The following is a 26,072-nucleotide window of genomic DNA, read 5'->3' as shown; positions in this document are numbered from 1 at the left end:
TTTAAGTTCGGATTTAAAGAGATTTATGTTAGAAATGATTCAGATGTTAAGGGGGAGTTTTTAATATGTCATTTAACATGATCTCACAGAAGTTTTAAAAAATCTCTTTGGGAGTTGGACCAACGGGAAAGACATTGTACATACCCAAGTAGATATCAAGGCTAAGTGGGGAGACTGACACTTCATCCAAAGGTACTCGCCTCTCCAGTTTAAAATTAAGCTGATCCTTGATCAAGCAACTATACCCTAACATTTGATCTCAGATGCATGCACTACGATACTGAAGAATTCGGTAAAGGGAACAGTTGAAACCACAGTGCACATGTAATCATACTGCAATATACAGTAACGTTTATCCAAGCTTCAGGGCTCAGACCCTGATATTCAGGATGAGATAAGGTCTTTTTGCAGTCATAAATACTTCACATTCCAGCACTATTTTTGAAATCAGAATGGCTTGTTGAGCTACCCTTTGCCCATAAAGAACCCCCTTGTAAAAGCAGTGGAGTAGTAAGTGGACCAGGAGACATCAGGCAGATACATATCTGCAGACTGGTGGAGCACATCCACCCAACAGCCACGAAAAGGATGAGCTGCCCCACCCAACATGTCAGACTTGGGCCTCTTGGTTATCACCACCTGAAGGATTATTCATCTTTTTAAATGCTTTAATTTTATATTTGTATTGCTGTCTGCAATTCTGTTTGTTGCAAAAGGAAACAGAAGAGGAAATAGTAATAGATGGAAGAGAATTAAGCATTGTGTATTCACAAAGAAAATGTAAATTCTAAACCTTTTTTGTTAAAATTGGCACAATTGCTCATAAATGTCAGTATGGCAATTCTCCCTAAAAGAAAACAAACACTTATGGTGATACTCTTTATGGGTAATTTAGATACATGCCTGTGAGAGTATTAAAGGCCAGAAAAGGATACACTCTTCAAGCTGTTTTCAGATCTTGGCTTGGAGAAATGTCCAAACTGCTTAAAGTCAAAAACTGGCCAGTCACCTCAACAACAAAACAGAACTAATTTAGACATATCTAAGTTTTGTCCTAACAGCCAAGCCTTCCCCTGACCATAGTCCAAATCCAGTTGCTTAGTCCAACTGCTAGAAGAGATCTGGTTGGAGTACTGATGTCTGCTTTTAGCTTTATCACAACCATATTATGATCTCTTGTAGTGATGACCTTTCTGATGAACATCTCCACTTTAACTTTGTCATGCAAGTCCTAAAGGTCCTTCAGAAGTCATGACGTTAGGCACAGCTCCTTAAAGGAGGAATCTACAGAACACACCCCTTAAAGGAGGAATCTGAATGGAGGGTCCAAATGGAGAGATTATAAAATCAGCAAGTAATGGAAAGTAGTATTGCTGGAACTGAATTCATCCTTAAGCCTTGGTCAGTATCTTAATGAGGTGCACCCTGTTTTACAAAATCTCCTCAAGCTGACACTGATATATAGATTGTATCTTATATAACATATATATCATGGACAGAAGTAGGTTAAAAAATAAAAGATAGCTGGGTGCATAAGTGCCAGGATAAAAAAGTGCCTGATCCTTGTATGTGCACAAATGCCAGGACTAGAAAAAATGGCAGTGTAGACTCCTCAATACATATCACTAGGTGGGCTGCAAACTGGCTCACAGGTAAAACCCACAGTGTGAAAGTAGCTGACTCCAATTCAGACTGCCGACCAGTCACGAGTGGAGTCCCACAGGGTTCTGTCCTGGGTCCTCTCCTGTTTGGTATCTACTTCTCTGAAGTCCAGGCCAACACAAGGGGACTCTGGCTGACAAAGTTCACAGATGATTGCAAGTTGGGAGCTATTAACTCCCCAATTGATGTTGACATCCTACAGAAAGGCCTCACTGAGACCAACGACTGGTATCAGAACCATGGCCTTAATCTCAATGCCAAAAAAAGTTTTGTCATCCCATTTGGGAAAAACCCGGTTCACATGAATTACCACATCGATGGTAGTGTACTAAACACAGAAGGCATTATAAGAGATCTGGGAACACAGGTTGATAGCAACCTCTCTTTGGACCACCACATTGCCACTGTGGTTTGAAAGTCCTTCTTTGTGGCACATCTCATTACTAAGGGTTTTGCATCCAAGAAGAAAGAGGTCATTGTCTCCCTTTACTCTTCTCTCATTAGGCAAGCATTGAGTACAGTACCCCATTTGGCATGTATCTCACTAAACACCTCTGCAACAACTGGAGAGGCTGCAAAACTACCTCACAAAGAGGATCTTAGGCCTTAAACATTTGTCTTGTATGGACAGACTAAAAAAACTCCAACTATTCCCTGTCTCACATCACCTACTTAGAGGTGATCTCTGCTTGACCTACAAAGCCATGTCTGACCCAGCTGTGTTAGAAATGCTACAGCTAATGATATCCCAATCCCTCCACACCACACACTCCAGTGATCTCAACCTCCTTACCACAGTCAGCAAAACATGCTGGAGGGACAGGTTCATAACCCAGAGACTGCCCATACAGTGAAATAGACCTCCCATACATGTCAAGCAGAGCACCTCACTGGCCCTCTTCAAGAGAAATCTTGATAAGTGGATTGGAAATAGAAAATTCACACCAGGGATCACTCCAGTGGCTCTACTTGACAGAGGCACTGGGAACTATGGTCGGATGGCATGATGCTAGGGTAATCCTATGGGCTAGGCTTGTAAAGGCTCCAGGGCCATTAGCCCAGTACACACCTATGAACATGGAAACCTTCCTGCAATGTTGTCCGGCCAGGGTCCGGGAGAATATGGCCACCTGTTGTAGAAGGAAGTAGTAGTCCACAAAAATTGACAGGCCAAAAAAGAGCCATAAAAATGACAGAGTGAACTATTGAGGATAAGAAATAAATTATGTATTGTTACTATTATGCAAGATGCCTAGAATTTCCAGATAGAAGATTATTCAAAAATATTAAGAGAGAAATTAGAAGAAAGAAAAATTCTTGCACAAGAAAAACTGTCAAAAGCTTGAAATGCAAATTTGTGTTCATTAATCAACATTATATACACCAAGAAACCCTGGGCTGTTTGGAAAAAGAAGTGACTAAGGAAATGTGAAAATATAAAGAACTAAACCTAGATATTTTGAAAGGTATAAAAAAGAAATATGGACATGGAAAGAAAGAAAGATCTGATATGGTGCAACATTTTTGCAAAGGAGAGAGACAAACTAATAAATACAAAAAAGCAGCTCCAAAGATATTTGAAGAAAAATAACAGGCAAAGGCACATAGATATAAAAATTTTACAATGCAAAATAATAATAATAATAATAAGAGGAATGTAGAACAGAGGATTAGTAAAGCAGAAGTTAAATAGAAGCTAAAGTTATGGAATACCTGCAGAGTGAGAGATTTAGTGTAGAAAGTCTAACACAGGTTATTTCACAGCATGATGGAATGAGTCCCCAAAGTTTGGAGAATCAGATGGAGCAGGAGATGTATGAAAAAGAAATACGGACATGGGAAACAAAAATATATTTAATATGGCACAAAATTTATGAAAAGGAAGAAGAAAACTAATCAATACAAAAAGCAGCACCAAAGATATTTGAAGAGATATATAGGCAAAAGCATCCAGATATGGAAAAATTTCACAACACAAAAAAAAAAAAAGAATAAATAAAAAACAAAGGCGAAAAATAGAAAAGAGGATTTGTAATGGAGAAATTAAAGAAATAGAAACTGAAATTATAGATTACCTGCAAAGTGAATGATTTAGCGTAGAAAATCAGACTCTAGTAAAATCACACCATGATGGAACAAGGAGTCCCCAAATTAAGGAGAAACAGGTAAAACAAGAAGCATTTGATCACTTGCCTCATGAAGATACTTTGCAACCTTCAGTAGGAAACCAGTGGAAAAGTTCAGCTGGAGTTGCATAGCAAGGGAAGGAGCAGGAAATAGTTGCAACTCTGACACAGTCAATGTTGCACAGTGATAGGCCAGTTTGTTCCCATATGAAACAGCAATGGATGACACAGAATGAAGCTGAAGAGAATATGTAACAGGATGATGTTCTGGAACTTTCTGTAGAATGCTAGCAGGAAATGGAGAACAATGAATGTGCCCTCAGTTTAGAGGAAATAATATAAGGGAATAGTTGCTTGACGTAACAGAGATGGACAGACATATTATGATCGATGAAAGAAATACATTACAGAAAGCCAATAAGACCCAAAATTTTAGAAGTCTGATCAAACAAATGAAAACAGTAATCAAGACTATTAACAGAAATTTTTATCATATAACAGAAGTAAATAGGATATGCCACTGTACAGCTAAATTTAAGTCTTACCAGAAAAATACAGGGTAATAAGAGAAAGGAAGGGAAGAAATCAAATGCCATCATGGAAGTAGCGAATAGAAAAAACTATAAAGCAATTAAGACAAGACGTGTCACTGTTAAAAGAGTATAGAATAGGAAACAGATCAACAAAAATACTTAGAAAGATAGATGTGATAAAAGCAATGCAGTATTAGAACAGACAAGGATCTATCATGCACTATTGTAAATAATTAACTAAAGATATCAGCATAGGCAGAAAAACTTAGAAGATAATGCTGAGAAATATAAAGGAAAAGTACAAAATAAGCACTGCACTGATAAAGAATTGGGAAACTAAGCAAAAAGAATAGAAACACCACCAAACAAAGTAGAAACAGACACATTTTGGAGAAATACTTATGAAGACCCTGTGGAACATAACAAAGATGCTTAATAGCTGGAAGAAGTAAAAGAAACAGTAAGAAGTTGAAATGTTCAGGAAATTAAATGGGATGAACTAACAGCTAGAGAAATTGGAACAAAATGAATAAAATCTCCTAAATAGAAAACCCCAGGCCCAGATGCAGTACCTATCATCTGGCTAAATGTATCGACATCTTTACACAAAGATTTAGCTGTGAGTAAAAACTACTTATATGCGCACCCTGAATACACACCAACCTAGTTAAGAGCAGGAAAATTTGTATTACTCTTTAAGAGTGAACCTGCAAGCTATCCTAAAAAGTACAGACCAAGAACTTGTCTTCCAGTGATATATACACTGGAATTGATGCCAACAGAGTTTACAGTCATTTATAAAAAACTCAATCATGGCAATAGAACAAAAGGGTAACAAAAGAAAGTCATATGGAACAAAGGATCATCTGTTGTTAAAAGTCATGATAGAGAATTGTAAGAAGGGGAAGAATCTAAGTATGGTATGAATAGATTATAAAAAAAGCATTTGATAGCATCTCACATTCATCAATAAAAGTGTGCTTGCAGATGTATAAGATACACTCTACATTGATCAGTTACATTACAGTGACCATGAAACAGTGGAAAACCACTTTGCAGTTAAGCCATGATAAAGGACAATTTATGTCTTTCACCGCTGGTCTTTTATCTTGCCCTTAACCCATTAATCTATCAGATTAGGTTATGGTTACAATTTGTCTCCCAGAAAACAACACAGAAAATAACAAAGTGTAAAGACTTATCTTCTTTTTGTGGGTGATATAAAACTGTATAGTTCATCAGATGAGGAGCTGACAGCACAACTGCAAGTGGTCAAAACTGCATACATATCTGCTGAACTCACCAAATCCAAACACAGTGAAAGTTTTAAAACATGAGAACAAGTCTAAGATGATTTCCCTGTTTAGTTTAGCAGAAGCATATTGGTGTCACATGGGAATGGAAATCAAACCAGAAGTAGATACAAATCAGGTAGCAATTGAATGTGCCAAAAAACAAAAGAATATAAAAAGGTTCAGATGAGAAGACAAGAAATGTTGAAAAGGCATAAGTACAGAAAACTCCTAGAACAACCTTGTGTTAATCAGGATGTAATGTAGGAATGGTTAAGGAGAGGTGAATTTAAACCAAAAGATGAAAGGTTAATATTGGCAGCCCAGGATAGTGGATTACGTACATGTTGGTTTACAAAGTCTATTGAACATGTTGGAGAAACAGACAAATGTAGGATTCATCGTGTTTCATTGTTGCAGTCATTACACTCGGGTTATCCACCGGCAGGCGACCCGCAGTCAGCCCGTGTTCCAAAGTCTTGGTCCAGCGTCGGTTGTTGTCGCTTCCTCCCTGATGTCAGTGCGCCAGGGGTATAAATGTTGCAACCGACGCCATTTTCTCCAGTCTTTCTTGCCGCACGGTGCCCGAAGCAAAAGCAGTTCGCAAGTGCCGGTCGGCCGACTCCTGAGATTTTCGAAATTGAATTTCAGAACCGAAGTCTTCAATAAAGCTAAGTACCCCGTTGGGGAAACTTTTTCTTGCTCCAGACCGATGTCAGTAAAAGTTAATAATTGTATTTCTTGTGGGAAGCAAATAGCTCATAAGGACTTTCACCTTACTGCATTCCTTGCCTAGGCCCTGATCACAACGTTACTAGTTGTCGGTTTTGTGCTAAATTCAATAAACGCACTATAAAACGTCGGTTTGAATTTGCTTTACATTACTTTGGACGAAGATTTAACTATATAATGCCGTCGGATCAGCCGACGCCCGCTATTTATAAAAAACGCAAGGACAAAGAAAGAGACAGACATCCGAGGTCCAAAACCGATGACGAAGCCTCTTCTAGGCCAGTCGCCGGTTCTCAGTGAGGCACTTTCGCAGCCCCTGACACCCGCTACCTCAGAGCCACAGGCCACAACCGACAGCCACGTGGAGGCCCCAAGGCCTGTGGAAACTCAAGATATTGGGCCTACGGAAACTATGCCCTCAGATGGGTCCGGAGCCGCTGAGCAGGCCCCGGCTTCTGAGGGCGTCTTCAGACCTTCACAACTTACTATTAAGACTACTACAGCAGCAAAGGCAAAGTCAAAGACAAGGAAACAAGTGCAGCATTCTCCAGAGCAGTCTTCTATGCCAAAGAAACAGATGCTAAAAATGGCCGAGGACCTCATCACTTTAATCAGGGGCTCCCATCCCCCTCCTGACAAAAGGCCTAGGCAAGACACTGATTATGATTCCTCTGATCAAGTTTCCATTTCCTCTGATTCTTCTTCTGATCAGGGCTATTCTCTCCCTCCTTATGAGGACTCTGATCCTGAAGAGTCCATTCCTTCAGCCTCTCCACCTGAGGATTATTCTTTTGGGGAAACCCTGCACACCATGAGGGAGCATTTCCACTGGGAGAGCCAGGATTACTCAGAATCCAAGAAGAGGCTCAGAGATTTCCTTTTACTGCCTCAGCACAGGCCCCTGGCTATCCCCCCTGTGCTTGATATTGTAGATGATGTCTTTACTGAATCCAGTCTGTCTCCAGATTCTTTACCCCCTGCACCAGTAAAGCCAGATAGGTATTACAGGGTCCCTGACTCTCATAAATTCCTTTACAAAAACCCCACTGCAGATCCAGAAACAATTTCTCAAGGTCCTAAAGGGGTTAAAGCTTCCACTGCAAAAAATCCTGTCCCCTCAGATAGGGATTCCAGAGCTCTGGACAGATGGGGAAAAAGGTTTACACTTCTGCAACTTTAGCTGTAAGAGCTTTAAACTGTCAGTTTCACAGGCTTAAATATCAACAATATCTCATGTCATTGTTAAAGCAGAAAATGGTTACAAATACAGAAAGTCCAGACAGTAAAGAAATGCAGGAATTATTGTATGCAGTTGAACAAGTGGGAAAGCATACTCTGCAGTGTGGTTTTGATTCATTAGAGGCTTCTTGTAGAGCCGCAGTTACAGGCTCAGTTATTCAAATACATGCTTGGTTGAAAGAACAAAGTTTATCTGACCATGTTAAGGTAAAGTTGTTGGATGCACCTGTACAGCATGATACTTTATTTGGTGTTAAGGCAGAAGAGGTGTTAAAGAAAATGGAGGATAAAGCGAAGTCAATGCAAACGGTGAAAGATTTCTTACAGGTTCAACCACCTAGATTTAGCAGAAACTGGCCTTCAAAAAATTGGTCCTTTCCAGTGTCAGACAGGCCACAAAGAGGCAGATACAGACGCCCAAGAGGCAGATCTCAGCCCCAAGGCACCTACAGACCTAGGCAATGGGGAGCTTTAACCCCCAAAGGAGGAGAAGACAAATCATAACCCTACAGGAAACAAACACAATGACTTCCCTCTGCAAATGCCAAGCTCTTACCAGTTGACAGCACCCCTAGGGGGAAAGCTAGCACTTTTCTCAAACAATTAGCACATGATCACCCAAGACCAATGGGTGCTGAATATAGTTTCTCAGGGGTACAGGTTCCACTTCCACATGCTTCCAAAACTAAAAGGTATGCCAAACCTGCCACAAAACTAATGGACAGAGGCACAAAAACAGATTGCTACTCTTATGGAAATGGAAGCTATTCAAAAAGTTCCACAAGAAGAACAGGGACAAGGATTTTACTCAAGACTTTTCTTATTACCCAGAAAAGACAAGGCCTGGAGGCCAATACTTGACCTGTCAATTTTAAATACTTTCCTGGATGTACCAAAATTCAAAATGTTAACACTACAACAACTCCTGCCCATGCTGGACAAGGAGGCTTGGCTAGTTACTTTGGATCTCAAGGAGGCATACCTGAACGTCGAAATCAGACACTTGTGCCGAAGATACCTCAGATTTATAGCAGGTTCAATGCATTACCAATTCTCTGCACTGCCCTTTGGCTTATCTACTGCGCCCAGGGTCTTCACAAAATGCCTGGCTCCAGTAATTGCATTTTGCAGACAAAAAGGAATTCAAATATACCCCTACTTGGATGACTGTTTAAAACAATAGGAGCGAGGAACAAACTGAGCGATATCCAAGGAATAAGATAAAATAAAATACAGTTTTATTAGCGCTTTCGGAGGGGTCAATGCCACTCCTTCTTCAGACAAAATATAAACCAATTAATCAACCTTATATAGTGAAACAAATAAGACTAATTAATCAATTAAGTCAATAAAATCACATTGTCATTCTTTTAAAAGGGGAAATGTTGCTCCTATAAGAAAGTGTGTGTGTGAAGCAATTTTAAAAAGACAACATATTCTATAAAATTGAACAAAACTAAAAAGAATATAATAATATAATACCTATTGTTGAAAAATGTATGTGTATGCTATCCTGTATGCCAGTCGCATAACATTTTATTACAAATCAAACCAGTAGTTGAAATTTGTATGAGACAATTCAGATGTTTTACATCATATAGGAATAAGAGATTGTAAATGCCTATAAATTTAGCATACAACCACCTTTAAATAAAAACCTATTAGAGAAATAAAATAAATGTTTTTACTACCTATTCAGAATATACGAATACAAAACTTATTGTGATAATAATGTATTGTGAACAACAACAATCAATCAAATGATATCTGTTACAAAATATATTAACTATACCATATACAAATAGCTACTTCTAGTGTGTGTATAGTACATTGTAACCATAAAACTACTTGGATGACTGCCTTATTCAAGCAGAGAGCAAGGACATTCTTCTAAAGCACCTGGCGTTTGTAAAAAAGTTACTAATTTGCCTAGGGTGCACAGTAAACGAAAAGAAATCAAAACTAGTGCCCTCTCAAGAGATAATATTCCTGGGTGCAAGCTTAAATACATCTGCCCAGATGGCTTATCTCACGCCAGACAAACAAAGGCAACTTCATTACTTTCAAATGATGGCAAAAAAGACCCCAGCTCCCTGCAAGAAAAATTCTGCAGGCCCTGGGTTTCATGGCATCCTGCATACTACTAATTCCATATGCAAAGCTGTATATGAGGAAACTACAATGGTATCTAAAAAGTGTTTGGACTCAGCATTGTCAAAGCCTAGACAATCATAACCTTAATCCCCTGCCTGCAACAGGAGTTTCTATGGTGGTCCCGGGCCTGTCACCACAACAAGGGACAGCCTTTCACCTTACCTACAGCCAGGCAGACAATAACAACGGATGCATCGGATTATGCCTGGGGAGCACATATGGCAGGAAAATGTATTAAGGGCACGTGGCCCAGGGAGAAAATGCATCTTCACATCAATCAAAAAGAGATGCTAGCTGTATAAAATGCTCTGACAGCCTTCAAAGGCCTAATACACCCAGGACAACTACTGATAAAGAAGGACAATACCACAGTTATGTGGTACATAAACAAGCAAGGGGGCACACATTCCTACCCCCTATGCAGACAAGCCATGACTTTGTGGAACACAGCACTGACCTACCAGGTACATCTGCAAGCACAATTCCTGCCAGGAACAAAAAATACACTGGCAGACGAACTAAGCAGCAATCTCATGGATCCTCACAAATGGAAGCTAAATCCACAAGTGTTCAACATGATAACAATGGAGTGGGGATGCCCAGACATAGATCTATTTGCCTCCCCTCACAATTGCCAAATACAGACATTTTGCACAAGGACTTGTCACTCTGAAGCATGGAAAGTGGATGCTCTAACATTCGGCTGGAAAAACCTGACAGTCTATGCCTTCCCTCCGATACCTCTTCTCACCAAAGTACTTCTAAAAGTCAGACAAGAGAGGCCAAAAATGATCCTAATTGCACCAGACTGGCCACGCCAGCACTGGTATCCAATACTAAAAACTCTGACTCAGGATCCACCTTGGCCTCTTCCTCTAATCCCTCATCTTCTGACACAGCAAAACTATCAGATTCTGCACAGTCAGCTCAGTACCTTACACCTGTCAGCATGGCGAATAATGTAGCCACTCAGACTGCAGCTCTGTCTAAAGCTGTAATGGATGTAATTTTGGAAGCCAGGAGGCCCAGCACTAGGAAATCTTATGCAGAAAAATGGAAAAGATTCTGTGCTTGGAACCAGGCACAAGGACTCGACTCACTGGTCCCTAATATACCTCAGATTTTGCAATACTTGACTGAGATGTTACACAAAGGCCTATCTTTTTCATCTATTAAAATCCATGCCTCTGCCTTTTCAGCTCATTACAGTGCGGATCCTCCTATTTTTTCACATCCTCTACTACGACAGTACCTCAGAGGGGCAAAGAATATAAGACCCCCTAGAAGAGCACCACTACCAACTTGGGACCTCAATTTTGTTTTAGAGAAATTAACACTGCCTCCATTTGAACTAGCCAGCACAGCTGATCTTAAATTTCTGTCATGGAAAACTGCTCTGCTCCTAGCAATAACTTCATCAAGAAGAGTCTCAGAGTTACAGGCATTGATGGCTGTAGAACCTTTCCTCATTTTTCATCAAGACAGCGTTTCTCTTAGAACAAACCCCACATTCATGCCAAAGGTGGTCTCCAATGTGGCCTTAAACCAAACCATTCATTTGCCTACTTTCTACCCAAATCCCCAGAATAAAGGGGAAAAACTTCTGCACGCTTTGGATATACACAGGCAGCTACGATTTTACTTGGACAAAACAAAAGCTTTCAGAAAAACTGAGCAACTGTTTGTAGCTTATGCTGCAGGATCACAAGGAAAGCCATTTACAAAGCAGACAATCTCCAAATGGATAGGACACTGCATCCACTTCTGTTATTCACAGCATGGCAAATCAGTGCCTAAGGGCATTAGCCCTCATTCTACCAGAGCAGCAGCCACTTAAGCAGCTTTCCTCAGAGGGGTACCAACCAAAGATATTTTAGAAGCTGCAACCTGGAGCTCAGTGCACACTTTCACCAAGCACTACCACCTACCTCTCTACTCCAAATCTAGAGCAGGCTTTGCCACCGCAGTTCTGCAGGCCTTATTAGCCTTGCCAAATCCAATCTAGACCCAGCCACCCAACCTCAGCTTTGGGATTTTACCCAAGTGTAATAACTGCAACAGTGAAACACGATGAACATAGTACAGTTGTGTACCTACCATAAATGTAGATGTTCAAGTGTATTCACTGTTGTAGTCCAGGTTACCCACCCACCATCCCCCTCTTTGCTGGGACTACTCTGTACTTCTCAACTCTATACAACCTATGTGGTGTATTTGCTTGTAGATTAAAGACATGTTTATAGTATTATATGCATTGTTGTTTGGCATACTTATATCTTTTCAGCCTTCCTTTCTGGGGGCACCTGACATTTGGGGCAAGAAAAACTGTAGAAAATGGCGTCGGTTGCAACATTTATACCCCTGGCGCACTGACGTCAGGGAGGAAGCGACAACAACCGACGCCGGACCAAGACTTTGGAACTCAGGCCGACTGTGGGTCGCCTGCCGGCAGATAACCCGAGTGTAATGACTGCAACAGTGAATACACTCGAACATCTACATTTATGGTAGGTACACAACTGTACTTTCTGTAAAACAGAACTGGAAACAGTCGCACATATAGTTGCTGGGTGTGATTCACTACAGGCCGAGAGCCTGTACACTGATAGGCATAATAATGTAGCAAGACTATTGCAGTGGGATTGTACAAACATAATATTAGTGAAGTAGCTGAGAAGCACTGAAAACATAACCCACAAAGTATTATAGAAAATTATGAAGTTTACATCAGATGGGATCACCCATTGCCAGCAGTTCAAAAATATATGTTAGAAAACAGATATAGTAGCCCATGAAAAGAAGACAAAAGTAGCACTGATCATTGAAATTGCTACACCCGGTAATTAGAGTATCTTATGCACAGAAAGACACAAAGTCATAAAATACCAGGATCTGCAGACAGAAACAAGAGCAATGTGAAAGGATACCCAGACAGCTCCAATAGTAATAGGAGCAATGGGTCTCATAAAAAAAAGAAATTATAGTCGCATTTTGATATGCTACCAATACATGTAACTCCATATGAATTACAGAAGGAGTCACTTCTGGGCACATTGCCGGTGCTGCAAACAGCATCTTTGGTTAACATCAAAGACTGAAACAATACTAATTTCGTGAACTTTAATCATATTTTGAATTAGGAATGGGGTCCATTCTCATCATGGTATTAGAAACCCAAAAGACTTGGAGAAATTAAACTGAGGAATCTATTTTGGAATTCAGGGCTTCTTGCATAATAGTAACAGTACATAATTCCTTCCTTATCCTCAGTACTCCACTCTGTCAACTTTATGGCTCTTTTTGGCCTGTCATTTGTTGTGTTTTTTGTGGACTACTACTTCTTTTTAAAATGGGGGGGGACATCCTCCCCCTCAGCCTGAACTAACCCATTGTAGGAAATTTTCTGTGTCTTCAGGATTCTACACTGTCATTTTTTCCAGTCCTGGCACCAGTGCGCATACCAGGATTGGGCACTTTTTTATCCTGCAACTTGTGCACCCAGCTGATTTTTTTTTTTTTAACCTACTTCTGTCCATAATAGACACTGCAGTGTAACACAAACACTATCACACTGTAGTTAGTAAACCTTTGCCTACCATGGAATGATCAATTTACTAGATCATCATTTTCACAGATGTAGAAATTATTCCAAATGTTTTCTTTTTATCACTAGTTTCTTGTGGTGTATAACATGATCAAATGCACTGTATAGTAGGTCTGCCATTGAGGTGATTCATACAGCAATAGCTTTGTCCCTAAAGCCACTAGTAGACAGTGACTTATTAGTTTTACATCTGCTTTACTATACTGCTAAGGAGTACTTCATTTGCCTTCTGTCCACACATCTCAGCTGTCCCTGATTTTGCCTCATAGGTTTTTCCCCGTCCCATGTAAAGGTTTCAAATTTCTGGTAAATCACTGCAGTCAGTCAATAATGCAAGAGTTTCTTACCTCCTGTTGTTCAGAAGATGCATATTGATGCAAAACCTATTGTTCTATTAACATTTTAAATGTGTCCAGAATTCTTAATCAAAGAAGTTAAGAGGTATGCTGCTGTCTGTTCAGCTGTACTGTGTTTTTTCCAACTTTCAAAGCTGGTAAACATGTCAGTCTCCTATGGTTTCTTTTTCTTTTCTATAACTAGTATTTTGGATAAAACCAGATTTCAAATATTAATCTATTCAACTTCACCTACCTCAAAAACACTCCAACCAGACCAAATAAGAATGACATCGCAGGATCAGTACTAGATTGGATTCTTGTCTCCAACTGAAGCAACCCAACGCTCTGCATGTACGGAAATGCACGGTCAAACCATTGACAATATAAAACACCAATGGCCAGCATGGAGAGTATACACTTGCACTGTAAAAATAAATCAAGTATTCTTTACATGAAATACTTTATTCAGACTGGTTTTGGCTAATCAGCCTTCTTCATTGAAAAAGCATTACATAATAGATGCATGATGTAACTATATATACACACCCCCAACCAATAACAGACATGGTCCAACCCAAAAATTGCAAGTACATTGAATATGTATATAAAACAGTCAATGTAAGTTAGAAATATATATCAATAATACATATACATATGTAGATAAAATATATGAAAAAGTTATTTTACACGTATATAAACATACAAACTATATATATATATATATATATATATATATATATATATATATATATATATATATATATATATATATATATATATAGACACACACACACACACACACAAAATGTACTGTATATAAATATATACAAATATATAGAACAAAACAGAAAACCATACAATGGTCTGTGGTATCCTTTATAAGTGGTTATTGAGTCCTGGGAAAATAGCGCTCCTAAATTAATGATCCAATATTTTTCTTTATGATTAAGAATAGTGTGCCAGCCTTGTTGGTTACTCCTATCACCAATAATTCTATCTATTACCATAAATCTGAAATCAGCATTGGCATGTTTGATAGTATGTCTATATAGGGCATTCGTCTCCCTTTTATTTCGGATATCACTTATGTGCTCAGACAACCTAATTCTCAATGAGCGAGAAGTTTGGTCCACATAAAAAGCGGTACATTTACATGTGGCCAAATATACTATCCAGCTGCTGGCACAATTGCCAAAGACCCTGAGATCATACACCCTGCTGGTGTTTGCACTAGTGAATTGTTTTAATTTACTCACAAATTGGCATGACCCACAATGTCCACAAGGGAACATTCCCAATAATTGATCCCCTGACATGGTCAATTGTTTATATACTGCTCCACCACTCTCCTTATGCTTAAAGTGCGAAAAGTGAGCACCTAAAGTTCTCCCACGTCTATAGGAGAATTGGTATCTGGGGCCCAAACATTCCCTAAGTTGGTCATTGGCCATGAGTATATTCCAATGGGTGTCTAGCACATTTCTAATGACGTTGTTATTACGTCCATAGGTTGTCACAAACCTAAGGTTTTGACCCACTTGTGTTGGCCTCCGCTGTTTGTACTCCAACAGTGTGTCCCTATCCTGAGCAGAACTCCAATCACTGGCAAGTGCAATATCAGTCTCCCTGTATCCTCTATCCAAAAACCTGATACACAAATCCTGTCTGGCATGTTCAAACTCCCATGTAGATGAGCTGATTCCTTTAATGCGCATAAATTGTGACTTTGGAATATTGCGGATGGTGTGGTGGGGATGCATACTAGATGCATGAAGCAGGCTGTTGTACTGTGGATATTTACAAAACGTCGTGGTACTAAGAGTATGATCCTCGTTCCTATACACAGTTACATCTAAAAAGTTAATACTGTCATGATGTGATGTAAGAGTGAATTCAATACCCCACAAATTGTCGTAAAGATACTCCAAAAATTCCTGCAAATATGTTACATCTGCCCACCACACCGTCCAGCAGTCATCCAAATATCTGCGCCAGATATCTATTTCCACTTGGTAGATGTTATGAAGCAGATCATAAATCACGCATTCCTCAAAGAAAACCATAAACAGATCCGCATATATGGGGGTAAAAGAGGCCCCCATAGCACTGCCCTGCAACTGCCAATAACATTCACCCTGGAAATAAAAGACATTTTTGTTCAAGACGTGTTCTGCCATACATACCAATAAAGTATTGAAGCCAGGGGAATACAAAACAGCATTCTCTAACCAAAAATGCAATGCTTGTAAACCAGCCCAATGGGGGATACTAGTATAGAATGCCTTTACATCCAGGGTGCACATCATCCATCCAGGCTTTAACTGTGTGTCTGATATGATTTTAAGAAATTGTGTAGTATCCTGAATCCTAGCTCTGACTGAAGCTAATAGTGGTTTTAAATACTTGGTCAGGAATACCGACAGGGGTTCAGTCAGAGAACCAATACCTGACACAATAGGTCTGCCTGGAGGCTGGGTGAGTGATTTATGAATTTTAGGTAGTAGATATAATATTTGTTTTTGTGGATCCACTACAGTGAGATGGTTTTGAATAGAGCTATTGATAATACCTTCCTCTACTGCCTGATTAAGGAACGTATCGATCTCTCTCTTGAATACAGGGGTTGGGTCTATAGACATTAACATATAACATCTTGAACTGGATAGTTGTCCCCTACCCTCATTTAGATAGTATCCCATATTCATGACAACCACAGACCCTCCTTTGTTAGCTGGTAAGATAACTATGGTGTGGTTGTTTTTGAGTTGTTCCAAAGCAGCTGCTTACTCTGAGGAAAGGTTATGACTCAAAATGCATGATTCTCTGTGTGAAAAATGAAGATCCCTCAATACCGCTGTAGGAAGATTGAAACATGTTTGTTCATTGGTGGTTGAAAGTCGGATTTGTGAAACATGAATTCATCAGATCTTTGAGAGTTATTATCTGAAAAAAATAATCTAAGTTTAAGTCTATGACAAAATTGATAGAAATCAGTAACTGTACTGTATTCATCAACAAAGAATCCAGGTACAAAGCCAAGACCTTTATTCAATAATCGAGTTTACTCATCAGTTAGTATTACATCAGATAGGTTTAACACATTCTGGCCAGCACTCCTAGTTATTTCAAAATGGTCTGTAACAAGCCCTCCACTGAGCTGATTCCGATGGCGGTGTGTATATATAGTTACATCATGCATCTATTATGTAATGCTTTTTCACTGAAGAAGGCTGGTTAGCCGAAACCGGTCTGAATAAAGTATTTCATGTAAAGAATACTTAATTTATATTTTACAAGTGCTTGATGTACTCTCCATGCTGGCCATTGGTGTTTTCTTGTCTCCAACCCCAATAAAATGTCTGAAGAAGGCACTCTCCTAGACATTTTGAGTGACAACATCCCCACCTTTATTTACCACTCCCCCTCCTCCTACCAAAATATACACCATTACAATTAACTGTTTTTAGCCCTCTTACCTTTGTTGATACCCTGAAAAAGATTAACTGGCACAAACTTAAAACTCTCCTACTTGACAATGCTATCAACTGTTTTAACACTATATTCTTGAACACGCTAAATAGCCTTGCACCCATTCACTTGAAAAGGATCAAAATAAACTGTGCCCCATGGCTGACCAAGGCTACAAAACATCTGATGCACTCCAGAGATAAAATGTGGAAATGGTATCAAACTAATAGAAACCAGCATGACCTGATACATTTTAAACATCTTTATAATCAAGTAAAAAAAATAGTTCATAAAGATAAAAAAAAATCATACTATTCAAAACTGCAGTCTAACCATAAACAAAACCCTAAAACATTCTGGAATTCCATCATATCACTCCTGAACCCTGGTTCAAAAAACAACCCATGTCCACATCCTGACAAACCTTCTCATGAAATAGCCTCTCTCTTTAACTCCTTCTTTATAAATTCTGTAGCTGACATTACTGCTAACGTTCCCCATGTTAGAAGCAGCATAAGTAATGCTGCCCCACCAAAAACTTCCTATACCTTCCCTATCTTTACATACACCGCATCCACCCACGAATCCGACACACCCTCTACCCCTAAAGTCACCCTTAATCCCATTTCTACCACAACTATAAAAATGCTACTCCTGAACCTCAAACCCTGCTCTAATGCACCTGACAATATACCCTCATATTTCTAAAGCTTCCTGCTGAAGCCATTGCATTCCCTATAAATATCCTTATTAATAGATCCATTCAAGAATCTTATGTGCCCAAATTATGGAAGAAAGCTTTCATTCTATCTCTTCATAAAGGCAGCAAACACATAGATATCTCTAACTTTTGTTGTATTGCTATTCTATTTCCTATCTCTAAGATCTTGGAAAAGTGCATTCACATTCAGATGATGCCCTATCTACTTCATAAACAACTCCTGTCTTCCACCCAACATGGTTTCAGACCTGGCCATAGCATTACAACTGCCCTCATGTCTCCCTTAGATACTGTGAACAGAGCTCATGATTTCAGGAAAATAGTATCTGCCCTCTTCTTAGATCTATCAAACACATTTGATACAGTTTCCCACCCTTTACTTCTATCACAACTCGCAAACCTTGGACTTTCCCCCACCACTCTCAAATGGTTTTCAGGTTATTTAAAAGACAAGCAACAGGCCGTCAAATGCCAAAACTCTATCTCTTCCTATCTTAACACCTCTACTGGAGTTCCTCAAGGATCCATACTTGGTCCCCTCCTATTCAATATTTTCACTAATAATTTACACTTTTCTATGACCCATGGAGCTCTTATTCAATATGCGGACAACTCAGCTATTCTCTGTTTGGCTAACTCTATTTCTGAACTCCAACTCAAAACTCAAGCTTTCTCCACCACTGAGTCCTGGATGTATAATCACCACCTAGCTCTTAACCCAAATAAATTCAAAAATCATACTATTCATCCCTAAAAAAATCCAACCCTTTTAGACAAAACCATGTTCAATATCTACTCCCAAAGTAAGGCGCAAATAGAAATTGTCAGCCACACTAAACTCCTTGGAGTCACCATAGATGAACATCTAAAATTTGATAGTCACCTACAACACAACATCCAGAAAACTCATCAAAAACTAGGAATCCTATACAGAACCAGTTTCTCAGCCCCGCCACTAAACAAATCCTTGCTTCCACTTACCCACCCCCTTCCCCTTCTCTCTTGTATGGTGCCCCTCTACTTACCAACCTTCAAACTACTCTAAAGGCCAACATAGAGACTTGTTATAACAAAATTGCAAAATTCCCAACAAATTCAAAAAACTTCTCCCATCCTTGTACTGCTTTACACTCCCTAAAATGGCTGGAGCTACCAAACTACCTCACCTATATGCAACTAATTGCAGCTCACAGACTTATCTTTAAACCTTTTGATTGTCCTGCCCTTAGCTCAATATTCACTTACTACCACCCAAAAAGGCCCATTAGATCTGAGAATCAGCAATTTCTGCAGGTCCACAAGCCAAACCTGACTCCCAGCCAGCTTCTTTACTCCAACTCTTAGCTAAAAATTGGAATGCTCTACCTTTAGCCATTAGAACAATCCAGAATCCTGTACACTTCAAATTTTCTCTACACACATACCTATCTTCCATCTGGAACTGTACTTGCTCTCATCCTCCTTGAATACCTGAGTTCTAATGATATGTATTTTCTTTTTTTGCTATGTTCACAAATAATTCCTGTATGTTCTAATTACCTCTAACATCTTGTAATTTGTAACTGCTATTTATCTTGCCTGTGAATTGCTGTGCTTTGTACTTTGTAAACTAATTTGTTTATTAGTTGTATATTACCAATATATACAATTCTGCTTTATATTGTACTGAGGAGCTTTTCTCCCTGAACCTCTACTGAAAACAGGCTCTGAATGGCCCAGTGGACTTTCCTGGTTAACAAACTTCTGAAATTAATGAAACCTGCTGAATCAAAGCAAAATACTTCTGGTTCTTGGGTGAACTTCTTGTAATCTTCAGAAAATACATGAGGAAAAAAAATAAAACCCAATCCCAAGATGTCCCAGCATTGGATGTCCTTATATTGAAAATCATGACTGAATCTGAAGCAGTCACAGAACTTCCTAATGAGACAGTGAGCTGGTAGGAAGAACAGAGGAACACATCGGTCTTCAAACTGTACTATGGCGATCAGATATCTTCAGCAGAAGGATTGGTCTCACGCAATAAAAATGCCTGTTCTAGTCAATCACAAAACCTGCTCCTGTAAGGTACCCATTGAAGGTTTCATAACATAAGTTTTTGAATATTAAGAGAAGGGAAATGAGTGTTCTTGTTTTCTGTAGAGTACTTTATGTAACTTGTTTAGTTATAGCCAGTGACTTGTAACAGAATAGGGGCAACTAATCTGTGCCAAAAACTCTGTTGGGAAACCTTACAAAATTCAAAGCTGTGAATATTGTGATGAATATGACACTCAAGATGGAAATTAGGTGAATCACTCTTCTCTAACTGCATTTCTAAAACATGGGACTCACTACCAACCAATATATCTTCCATCTCTTCACTAACTCAGTTTAAGAAAGCACTAAGAACTCACCTCCATACTACATGGCTATATTCCTGTACTTGCCCAGGCTAGTTCTACCTTTTTACACTGCAATCTCACCTCACCACTTTGAGCATTCACTACCCAGAAATTGCTGTATTTACTACTGTACCTATGGGGGCTACATTTTACATTATCTTACACTGATTTACAATGTTTTTGATGACACATCTGTATGTATAGCTATTTTGAGTGTGTTTCTTTCAAATTATGTATTATCAATATATGTTTTCTAAATCAACTTGTATACTGTGATATACTATTTGTCAACTTATCTCAATTGTTGTGCACAACTTATGTCAATTGTTATGTTATTTGTGGAGCTTTTCTCCCCAGGCCTCCACTGAAGAAAGACCTGTGTCCAGTGGACTTTCACAGTTATCAAATGCAAAATAAAATAAGTATAATACTGTAATCTTTGTTTTATCTTGGGATATCATTAGAAATAACCCTAAACCATAAACATTAGACGTCTACAACAGTAAATATTAAGGAAAAATTTGTACTTAACAATGCCAAACTTCATGGCCTAGTAATCGAAAAACTAGTGAAGCAAAACATATTGATCATTTTACAAACAGCAGGCTCTCATTAACAGCCATGGTAAATAAAAAACAGCATCCATATACACTTAGGAATATCTAATCAATGAAAATGATCACACTGATGTCATCCCTCAACATTCATAAAGTAATAACCCTTTATTTTTTTTTTATCCTTTGTTGACCAGGTTAGCTCCACTAGGCTAGTAGCCACTTTTCAGGGGAAACGCAAAGTGGTACTTATACTACTAGGGGAAATTTGGCCAGGGTATCAGGGAACTTTCCCTGCCATTTTGATAGGTGTTATGAGATCTTTTGCATCCACCTGAGCTACCACTCACTCAAGCAGATGGGGCCTTGGTTTAACATCTCATCTGAAGGATGACACACTCAGAAGTGCAGGACCCCCTTCCACTGCACTGCAGTGTCAGTAATCAATCTACTTGGTGTGGGAACAGAACTAACAGCCTTCTGTACCAAAGGTTAAGTGTGCTATGATATATCCATTTTTCTCCTAACAGCTTTCAAAACTGCATTCTGTTAAAAAGAAGTTTAGACAATAAAATGCAAATGCTGCACTCCGAAATGTTATATTTTCCCATGTAAAATACACAAATTATGTTGCTCTGAAGAAAGAATAAACCTGTCAAAAATGTTATGAGGATAGAGTAACTTAGAAAAAACACAGGCAAGCAATGTAATCAAACTGAGACAGAAAGGATCTTATTATACTGCACCCACTGAAGCACTAAACTTTATCAGTGACAGGCACAAAACCAAAACAATTTTACTGAAGGAAAATCTCTACAGTAAACAATAAAATAAGACTAGTAACTTAAACATGTTCAAATGACTGCTTCTAAAACTCAGTAGGATGAAGGCCTTTTGATTGAAAAAAATTGGAAATAGTCATATCACAAGTTCAGAGCAGCAAGTGTACAGACTTGGAACATGCAGCTTTCTGAGGTAGGTGAGTAAACTTTGATTGTTGACAGCCAAATATTTTTATGTCATCTGATACTGTCAGCTTAATTTCTTACATTATACAAGCCAGCTCCAAGGATGCAATACCTCAAAGTCCACTAAAGCCAAGTATTCCCTTTACTGTAAAATATGTACAGTTAAAGGGGCATGTGGAGACAGCCTATCTGCAAAAAGAATTTGACTATAATGTACTTTTTATGGCTTTGTGACATGGAGGGATAAAGCTTTATTAGGACAGAGATGATCTGAGTTTTTGTATAGCTCTGGCACAAGAATAGTCAAATAGTGAAAAGAAAGAGTGAGTGGCTGACACTGGCTTGTCCATTCTGGGAAGAATGAGTGATGATTTTTGTTGGCTGATTGGCACCATACAGATGGTGGCTTACACAGCACTGAAAAGGCTAGGACCAAGAACGTGGCCTTGGAAATCCCATGCCAGTGAGAGTAGCCTCATTAGTATGAGGTTGGAACCACATACATGGGGAAGCCACCGAATATCATGCAGTAATGTGGGTGATCTCATCAGCATACAAGGGTGTGGGTTAGGGCATTAAAAGAAACACCTTCATTGGCAGGATTCATGCAAGAACACAAACCACCTTCCAAGGCTACCTGAATGAAGGCTCCTCACACTGGTTCTAGCCTCCACTCTGGTGATAGCCAGTAAGGAGGAATGAATGTACTGAAGGAAGTAGGCTTGATGGATGGTAGACACAAAGTCTGAAACCACATTAAAAATAATCTCTAATTTTTTCAGTATTTTATGTCACTACATACAATGCTTTTCACCATGCAATTTATTCATAGCTTTGACAACTGCTTAGAAGACTGGATACCTGCTATACTTTTCATCATGAATGAAAACCTGAGTTTCAAACTGTACATATTACCTGTGCAGAGAATTATTTAAGTGGCACTAACAGTTAAAAGAGTTCTAGTTCTGTTTCCAGCCTTCATTGTGAACTCTTATGCTTTTTTTGCACAACCTATGCGGCAGGTGGATAGGACACTCTAAATCGTCATGAGGTGTGAGTGTGTGCGCAAGTGTGTATGCCTTCTGAGGAAGGTTGGGCACTGGGCTGGCAACTCAACACCGTAAAAACCGTAACAACTGCCACTCATTCTGCAGACAACAGTGATCCGCTGCGGCAACTCCTAACAGGAACAACCGAAAGGAGAAGAAGACTGTCACTAAAATTACAAGAAAGAACTACACTGCTTTAATTCCACAGAATACAAGCAAAGGAGACTTAAAGGGACAGTTCCAGTGATTGTTTGTTTTGATTCTGCCCTTTGTTTACATTTTCAGTCTAGCATTCTGACCATGTCACAGCTTTGACTGGGAGGATGTGGGGAGGAGTGCCTACAGGAAGTTTCAAAGGTGTTAGCCAGATTCCATCTCAGATTATAGTTGTACTCACAACAGCTCTCATTGAGTCATTCATTAGTTTTGCCTGTGCTTTTTATCCTCAGGCAAAAGCAGCCTTTTGGGAGATGTATGACCTGACTTGCTACTCCTTTGTAGGAAAACAAATGAGCAATGCAAATCTAAAACAATAGTAAACATAGTTTACTGCTCATTTCATTTTGTATTTTATTTTGTACTGACTTCTGAATGCTTGTTAAGTGCAATAATATTATGGCATGACTGGGACTATCTCAATAAAAAAGTATCTGAATGATGCAAGTTTCAAACAGTAGTAGAAATAGTCTTGCCTCTTTTTCCACATTTTATTGTTTTTAATCTCTGAATGCTAACTAATTGTAATGGCTTTCTGACCTGCTGGTAGCTCTATAAAAGGCATCTTCATTTTCTAGTCTAAAGTAGTGATTTCAAAATAATAACCAAGTGCCCTGAATTTTTTGATCTGGTTGCTTCTAATTCTGTAAAAACATGAGTAATGTAAAGTTTAAACATTAGTAGACACACTCAATATACCTCCAGTTTCATATTTTATTTTGTGCTGACTTCTGTCTACTAGTCAAGTGCATTTCCTAGTATAAATGCTGCATCTTGGTAAGTTAATGTATTGACAATATGTTCTTCAGCACTTTCTGTTTCCCTTCCTAACTTATATTTGTATGTATTTGTGTCTGGCCCACTGTGGTAAACTGTAAACAACAGAAATGATACTGTTGAGGCTTTTTGCCATCATTCTAACTGTGATGATGTGAAGTATTGCCAGCTCTGCCAGGAGAAGTAAGGCACAGGATGTGTAACGCATGCCAGCTTAGCTAGCTGGAAGTTTGTAAATAATTATATGTCATTTTATAGCAAACTGATTTGTACAAGTGCTTGTGTTGAAAATGTATTTGTAAAGCTGCTTGTGTTAAAAATGTACTATCAGTGGGTCCTGCTGGACAGAAAAGAAATACACCTGTATGACAGACTGTATTGTAACTGTTGAAATTAATATAGTGTAACAGAGGATACTGGAAGAGAAGAGGTTAATCTCAGTCCAGCTAACCTTGAAAAATAGTCTGAAATTAAATTATCTGGTTTAGGATATATAAAGATTGTATCTTACAGTTCTGACTGCAGCCAGAGACAAAATGTCTGTGAAAACCAGGAATAGGAATCCTACTGTATTGTCCTAATGGGTGAACTAATTGCTACTGTAGAAGAGTGGAAGTTTTTGAAATTATTTTATAGCTTCCAGACGCTATAACTAATCTCATCAAAGCTCTATGTGTATCTATGGTCACACATATTTGCTAGATTCTTGTTCAGTTTCTAGTAAAGTGGTAGAGTGGGAGCCAGAAGTCAGATGACCATATGTATGTGATGTCTTTCTGTAATCCAGCACTGAAATGAGGTTTTAATATTAGATGAGACAGAAGCCTCAAGGCAGTCTGTTTTTGAAACCTGACAGAGAAGGATCACTTACCCACTTCATCTTACCTTGCTTTAGTAAGTAACCAGGGAATAGTAATTCTTTAGCTCAGTCAGGAAAATACAGTGAGATTAGTTAAGTATTGTCTTTTCTGTATCTGCACTGGCCCAGTAATCAAGGAGCCTCTATCGTCACCACTGGCAACAGCTAGGGGACATACACACTGGGAGGATGACAAGTACACACACAGTAAAGTGCAATTTCCCTTAAGAGCACACAGAGATCCAGTCTGGGGCTGGTTTCTCCCTCTTGCTCCAGATCCATAATAAGACTTCCCACTGGCACAGCTATAGCATTAAAATCTCAGCTGAGGGGCCAAGCCAAGACCTCTAGCACCCTCTCTGTCCAACCAATGCTCCACGTCCCTGACCTAGTAGCTGACACATGCACACTTTGAGATTTGACTTATATACAAACACACACACACACACACACACGGGGAAGGCTGGCACAGGTTTACTAGCTATGCCCCCTTCTGACCACACTATAAAGGTAGTTTCCACTCACACCAACCCTTACTTATCAGCTACTATAAGGTCCTTACAAAGGGTATCCAATCCTACTGTGTAATGTTACTATAAATCCAAATGGTAGCCTGACCAAGACTTGCAAGGCTATTTAGGAGTGGCCTGCACAGTGTCACCAAATACATATGCAAGTATTCTAGGAGCTTAAATATGTCTTACAAATGCCAGCCACAAAGATAGGTTTAAACATATTTAATAAGAAGTAATAAAAGAACAAGACAATATTCAGTAAATCAACACAGTTACTTCAGAGTTCAAAATCACAGGAAATATTTTAAAACAACATTGCAGGACAGTCTCAAATAAATGCAGAAAATATCTAAACTAATCTTTACTATATTCCTACCTATATCTAAACAGAGTTACTATGCCCAAAAGACTTACTTACAGAGCAAGGCAAGTGCGGATGGTGATGAGTGGATATTCTTGCTAGGTCAAAGACAAAATACAAAATGCAGAGTGTCTCTCTGACAGAGTTCTTAAATTAATATCAAATATTACTGCTGGGTTAGCTTGGATGACATCACTTTTTGACACCTGACTTTAGTTCCCAAGGTAAACCCCTAGTGCCCAACATTTAACAACTCTGTGTGAAAAATACATATCTCTCAGATCTTTGCAGCTGCTAGGAAGTCATAAAGCAATAAAAAACTTTTACATTTTAAGCCTAGTAATTACTTCTCTCCAAGACAATACAAAAAATCTCTAGCCCTAGACATTGTGTCTGCTACACTGAAAATGAGAGATAACTTCTCTTGTTTGTGGCCCACCTATAAAGTAACTTAACCTCAACTATTCTTAAGTTTTGCAAGTTAACCCTTTTATGTACCAGTAGAGTACACAGTGGATAT

The sequence above is a fragment of the Protopterus annectens genome, chromosome 4.part1 (genome assembly GCF_019279795.1).
Source record: "Protopterus annectens isolate FY-2018-M chromosome 4.part1, PAN1.0, whole genome shotgun sequence".
Classification (NCBI taxonomy): domain Eukaryota; kingdom Metazoa; phylum Chordata; order Ceratodontiformes; family Protopteridae; genus Protopterus; species Protopterus annectens.
Note: the sequence above shows the minus strand (reverse complement) of the source record.